Raw genomic sequence first — 7,129 nt, 5'->3', positions numbered from 1 at the left:
GCTTCCTTCTGAATGGGTTCTCACTGGGATCGGTGTGTTTACAGAAGGAATGAGTTTGAATTTTCCAGCCTGAGGGTAGTGGACTTTGGTTGTTTGCATTTTGCTCTGCGCATAGATAAGCCTGAATGGTTGAAGATTGACACTGCGCGTGTTGGTCAGCACTCCAATGAGAGAGCCAGTCAAGGATAGGAGCTGCTCCTTTGCAAGGACAGGGTTGCAAGCATTGGTGGCAGGCTGCTCAGGGAAACTAGCTGCTTGCTAAATCCCATGGGTAACCCAGTGCAAAAAGGACAAAGGTTGTGGAGCAGAGCAGGGAGGGGAGGGCACTGTGGGTCACATTGGGACCTGTCTCAAGGGACTACACACCCTGTCAATCACTCAAGATCCAGTCATCTTCAGAAGCAAAACATTTTTTTGTACTTTTTAAAGTTCAGTGCTGGAATGTATGATCAGGAGCTTGCCTTGAACCATGCTAAGCCTGGATCGGTGTATTCTGGCTTGAAAAATGTGTCAGCGGCTTGTGCAGAGCTCTGAGAAGCCACAAAGGTCAAGGAATGCAAGATTTGAAAAAGAATGCTAGCCAGGTGCCCGTTGATCACACCTGGAATCCTAGCTACTCAGGAGCTTGAGATCAGAGGATTGGGGCTTGAAGCCAGCCCAGGCAGGAAAGTTGGTGAGATTCTTACCTCCAATTAACCACAAAGAGTTGGAAGTGGAGCTGTGGATCAAGTGGTAGAGCTCTAGCCTTGAGTGGAAAAGCTAAGGGTTAGTGTGCCTAGGTACTGAGCTCAAGCCTAGTACCATGACCAACAAAACAAAAACAAAGACAAGAAAATGAGAAAGTTTGAAGTCATAAAGGGCGATTTTGTGGTTTCTAGGTATATGGCAGATAACTGAGAACAGTGGTATTTTCCTATTGAAAAAAAATAGGAAAATTGTTTTGAATCATGTTTGTGCTGTACTGAGGCAGTTGATTGCTGGCAATCTGCCACTTGAACCACAACTCCAGCCTGGCATTTTGCTGGTTAGTGGGAGATGGAGTCTCTTGGATTTTTTTCTGCCAGGGTTAACTTTGAACTATGATTCTTCAAGTCCTAGCATCCTGATTAGCTAGACTTAGGCATGAGCCACTGGTGTCTGGCTGTATTGAAAGTCTGTGTGATTTATCCTCAAAAAGCCAAAAGTGGAGGTATGGCTCAAGCGGTAGAGCGCTAGCCTTGAGAGAAAAGCTAAAGGACAGTGTCTAGGCCTTGAGTTCAGGCCCTTGGTACTGTCACATGTCCAAAAATAAATCTCAATTCATTGCTAACAGACCGTTTCATTGATGAGTACAAGGAGTGATTTCTCCCTTCTAAGCTTTTTATGGCAGCAATTCTATCTTTAATTAAAAAGGCATTGGCATTTTCATTATGAAAATGTTTTTTTTTTCTGGATTTACTGCCCAGTCCATTAATTTAACTTTAGAATTGATTAGTGTTAGGCTGCATAGTTGTTTGTATACAAAAGCAACTTAGTTGGGAAAGAGGGGGAGAATGATAGAATGGGTACTGTTGATAAGATGCATTGTACTTATAAGCTGGTTTGTTGAGTGAAATACAACTACTTAAAAATAATAATAAAATGAAGGTAACAGCGACTTAAAGGTGATTTTGAAGTCTTTTCATTGACGGCATCTGTTTCTCCTCGGTTGGATCTAGAATATTGATGGATCAAGTTGTAGAAAAGTAAGGAATAAGCCTCAAAGAGTTTGACTTCCAAAACAAATACAGCAGGCTGGAGGCATGGTTCAGGTGGTAGAGTACCCACCCAGCAAGTGCAAGGCCCTACGTTTAAACCCAAGTACTTCACAAAAAAGAAAAAGCCACTGCTGTTGTTTGCTTCAGGGACTTGAGATCCTGAAGAGACATATGCCCTGACCATATGACTGTATGTTGCATACTTTTTCTCAAGCTTAGTTTCTTGTATATTGTGCAGTGTGGTGTAATAGTAATTAACCATAAGTATATTTTCCTAAATGTGTATTGACTGGCTTGAACTCAGGGCTGGGCATTGTCAGTTAGCTTTTCCAATCAAGGCTCGTGCTCTATTGCTTGAACCACAGCTCCACTTGTGGCTTTTTTTTTTTGGTGGGGGTGGGGGGGTGGTGTGGTTAATTGGAGATAAGAGTCTCAGACTTTCCTGCCTGGGCTGACTTGGAACCACAATCCTCAGATCATAGTTAGGATTCCGGGCATGAGCCATCCATGTCCAGTTTTAATGCTGGTAGTGTTGATATGTGGTTTACAATAGGAAGCTTTTCCCAACTGATCAACTCCCAGTACCTGAAACTTTTGTCATTTCTTTGCCACAGCTAGTCTATTCTACAGATCAGTGCCAGCTCTGTTGCATTCATTTGTCTTTTGGAAATATTTTCAAGGACTCTATACTGTACAGGGATAAGACCTCAACTTTAGTAGAAGTACAGGGCAGCTTTAGCTTTAATCTGTGTGTGTGTGTGTGTGTGTGTGTGTGTGTATATGTATGTGCATGTGTGCATGTGTGCACTTGTGGTACTAGTGCCTGAACTCAGGACATGTACTTTTACTTTTTTCACTCAGTGCTGGCGTGAGTCAGTGCTCCACTTCTGGCTGTTTGCTAGTTAGATGGGGGTAAAGAGTCTCACAGATTTATCTGCCCAGGCTGATTTTGAACCAGGATCCTCAGCTTTCTGAGTGGCTAGGATTACAGATTCTGTGAGCTAGCAGTGTCTAGTTGAACTGATTAATCACACAACTTCCTTGGGAAGGAAGGTCATTGTGGGTTAAGAAATACAAGTTTATAGCATAAATCTTCATAAGTTAAAGATGCTATAGGTAGTTTGTGGCTTTATGTATCTTTGATACCTGGGCTCCCCTTTTTAAAGGAAATGCTAATTCAAAAAATTACTTGCCGGGCACCGGTGGCTCACGCCTGTAATCCTAGCTACTCAGGAGGCTGAGATCTGAGGATCTTGGTTCAAAGTCAGCCCAGAAAGGAAAGTCTGTGAGACTCTTATCTCCAATAGACCACTAGAAAGCCAGAAGTGGTGCTGCTGTGGCTCAAGTGGTAGAGCACTCATCTTGAATTGAAAAGTGCAAGGACAGCGCCCAAGCCCAGAGTTCAAGCCCCACGACCAAAAAAAAAAAAAAAAAATTAAAGAAACTTGAGCTTTGAGTTACAATATCTCTTTGAATATATTGCATTGTATTCACAGAACACATTTATTAGGCAGACACAGAAACATGGCATAGCATTTGCTTCTCTAGATTATTATTTTTTTTAAATCCTGGCATGTGTCCTTTTTCTCTTAAACTGAAATAACATTTCTGTGACACCTTCTTCATTAGTTCTTGGCATAGGAAAGAAAACCATTTGAATATAAGCCAACCCTTAAAAATGCACTAATATCTTGAATTATGAGTTTTACTAAAAATACTGTATAAGCTGGGTCCTGGGGGCTCATTCCTATCACCTTAGTTACTCAGGAGGCTGAGACCTGAGAATCAAAGTCGATGCCAACCTGGGCAGAAAAGTCCGTGAGGCTTCTTTTTTGGTTGGTAGTAGGGCTTGAACTCTGGGCCTGGGCGCTGTCCCTCAGCTCTTCAGCTCAAGGAAAGCACTCTACCTCTTGAGCCACAGCGGCACTTCTGGTTTACTAGTGGTCTATTGGAGATAAGAGTCTCAGGGACTTTCCGGCCCAGGCTGGCTTTGAACCGGGATCCTCAGATCTCATCCTCTAGAGTAGCTAGGATTACAGGCATGAACCACTGGTGCCCAGCTCATGAGATTCTGATCTCCAGTTAACCAGCCAAAAGTTGGAAGTGGAACTGTGGCTCAAGTTGGTAGGGCACCACTACAGAGTGAAAAATCTAAGCAAGCGCTTAACACCCTGAGTTCAAACCCCAATATTGCTTCCCCCCTCCAAAAAAAGAAAATACCATGAAAGATGAGTGTCATGAGCAGACAGAACCCTAAAATAGGAAACTTGTTGCAATCCTGGCTTGTCTTATTTTAATTTAGTTTAATTTTTTTTTGTTGGTTGTGAGGCTTGAACTCTGTCTGGGTCTGGGCGCTGTCCCTCAGCTCTTCAGCTCAAGGCGAGCGCTCTACCACTTGTCTCAAGTCATTTTACAGGTAAACTTGACTCAGTCACCTACCACGAACCCCTTGCATGTCAAATGAAGCCTTCAACATCATGGCAGCCAATGGTGGCTTTTGATTTATGGGTGCCAAATGAAATACGTTTTCTACTCACATTTTTTATTAGTTTGCTAAAGGCTGCTGTAACAGTATCACCGACCAGATCTCTATAAACAAGAGATATTATTTCCTGAAAGTTCTGAAAGTCCAAAGTCAAAGCGTTCACATTTGGTTTTTGGTTTTTGTTTTTTTGAGGTCTCTCTGCGTGCTGTGGACAGTTACCCTCTCTGCACCACATGGCCTTCTCCCTATGCACGCACCTCCATCTCCTCTTGTGATCAGATTTCCTCCTCTTATTTAATATGCCACTCTGATTGGATTAGCTTCTTTAGTGGCCTCAGAATTTGATGTGTCAGCCTATAATCTAATTCATTACTCATTCGTGGACAGTTCCAGGTTCACCCTACCCCCAGCTTCCTAAGTGCAGTGGTACTGGATTCCTACAAAAACTCAAGATGGGGAAAAAATAGTAGTGAAGAGAGCCACTTAATAAAATCAAATAGCTTCTTCAGAAAACAAAACTTAGGGTGACTCTAAGATCCAGTCATACCAATCTTGGCTGTATTTACCCAAAAGATTGTAAATCAGAATACAGTAAAGACACTTGGGTATCTGTATTTAATACTACACTATTCACCATAGCCTAGTTATGGAAACAACCCAGTTGCTTTTTAATGGATGAATGTGTGTTCATAAATGTATATATATATGCACTATACACATGTATGCACACAATGTGCTTATGCATGAATATATACACATATATACATATTTATACACTATGTATATATAACATACTAAACATACATACACCTACACAATGGAATGTTGCTCATCTATCAAGAAAAATGATATGTCATTTGCCAAGAAATGTGTAGACCTGGAAAATATCACGATAAATGAAGTCAGGCTCAGAGACAAACAGCACATGTTTTCTGTCCTATGTGGAAGTTAGATCTAAATTGTAAACATATGAAGAAGCATAAATACACAAACTGACTAAAGTATGTATGTATGGTATACTCAGGAGTGGATTCCAGTAGTGTAACTCTCCAACTATACTTTCACTAAATGGATACTAGAAGCTGAAACATGTTATCTGGGACTGGGGGCGGTGGGGGCGGGGTGGGGGGAGAAGAGACTAAAGGGATGGGGGCAGATGGAGAGAGAGGAAGGGTAGGCAAAAGACTGTCATAATATTGAATGTATATATGTAAAAATGGGACCAAGTAACCTGACAGGCTGGGTGGGGTTGGGAAAGATAGGGGAGAATGATAGAAGGGGTGACATTGACCAAGATGCATTGTCATAGATAGAAATGGAAACCCCTTTGTACAACTACTTAAAGATAATTAAAAAAAAAATCAACTAGCCTCTGAAAACAGCTTTCCGCTTGTAATAGAATTGAATTGTTATGCGAAGTATTTCAGTCTATTTGGGCCCCCATCCCTCCCTCCCCCAGGCCCTTTGAGCTGGAGTTAGTCCCTCTTGCATAGAAGAAGGGAGAGCATTTTTGGCTAAGTGAGGTCACTTCTGCCCCTGAGAGTCCTGCCAAGGAACAAGGCTGCATCTGAATCGCTAACCAGGCATAGCTAATTTTTAGGGAGGTAAAAACCATTTTTCCTTCTTGTAAGAATTGCTGTTGTCTTGTCCATGCGGGCACACGAATGCTTTCTGGAGGCTTCCGCCCTTTGGCAAGGGCCCAGCTTCCTTAATGGGATGTGAGCCCAAGATTTACAGCAGAGCCCCGTGCTGGCCAGCACTCACTGGATTTGCAAACCCTTGGAGAGTTCAGTGCGGAGTGCGGGTCCAGTTCTAGGCCCAGCCTTTCAGCCCCGCGTATGATCTGGTATTCTGTTTCTAAGCTATGCCACAGTGGAGACATTCTTTCCCGAAGGACTTTTCATCTCTGAGTCCTTTCAGGAAATTAACCAGTCCATCAGAGAAAGGTTCATTTCCAGCCCTCCCCCAAGTACATTTTCACCTACGGATTTCTAACCACATGTGGTTAGCACTTTATTTACCCAGATGTGAGAAACCATTCATGTAACAGTCTCTTTGAAAGGGGCTCTTACCTGCCTGCAGAAAATCCCAGGGAAGACCCAGAGGTGGCTCATGCCCTTATTCATATAAATATTTCTCAGGCTTTGGTTTTGTGATGCTTAAAGACATACTGTATCGTATGGGTTTTGGTGTGTTGTGGGGAGGGGAGCGGAGGGGAGGGAATCAGAATTTACCCACAAATTTAAGAGGTAGCCTGCAGATTCTAATTTGCTTAGTTCAACATTGCCTAATAAGGGGATTTAAGTAACCTCTGGGGTAGGAAATTTAATGCTCAGATTTCCGGCAGCCATGCAAATCATACTCTCACTAAGTACTGCAGTACTTACTGAGTTCGCTTTATAGACATATTCTATTTGAAATTTAGAACTGAGGGCATTTTAGGATGGCCATTTCTCTCCTGTCCTGAATTAAGCAGGAGTGATGTGGAGGCATACATCCAAAATTAGCCTGCTGTATGATACAGTCCCATTGAAAATACATCAGTGTCTGGGTGCCGGTGGCTCAGGCCTGTAATTCTAGCTATTCAAGAGGCTGAGATCTGAGGATTATGGTTCAAAGCCACCCTGAGCAGAAAAATTCATTGGATTCTGTCTCCTATTAGCTATCAAAAAAGCTGGAAATAGAGATGTGGTTCAAGTGGTAGAGGGCTAGTCTTGAGCAAAAAAAGCTAAGGGACAGTGTGCACACATGTATACACGCATACACACAATTTAATACTGGCCTTCTTTCTTTTTTTGTTTTTTTAAATTTAATTTTATTTGTGAACATACTGTACAGAGGGGTTACAATTACATGGGCAGGATAATGCGTACATTTCTTATCAAGCATTGTAGCCTCCTCCTTTGTT

The sequence above is a fragment of the Dipodomys ordii genome, unplaced genomic scaffold (assembly GCF_000151885.1).
Source record: "Dipodomys ordii isolate 6190 unplaced genomic scaffold, Dord_2.0 Scaffold42, whole genome shotgun sequence".
NCBI lineage: Eukaryota > Metazoa > Chordata > Mammalia > Rodentia > Heteromyidae > Dipodomys > Dipodomys ordii.
The sequence above is the reverse complement of the archived record's forward strand: the minus strand, read 5'-3'. Positions refer to the sequence as shown.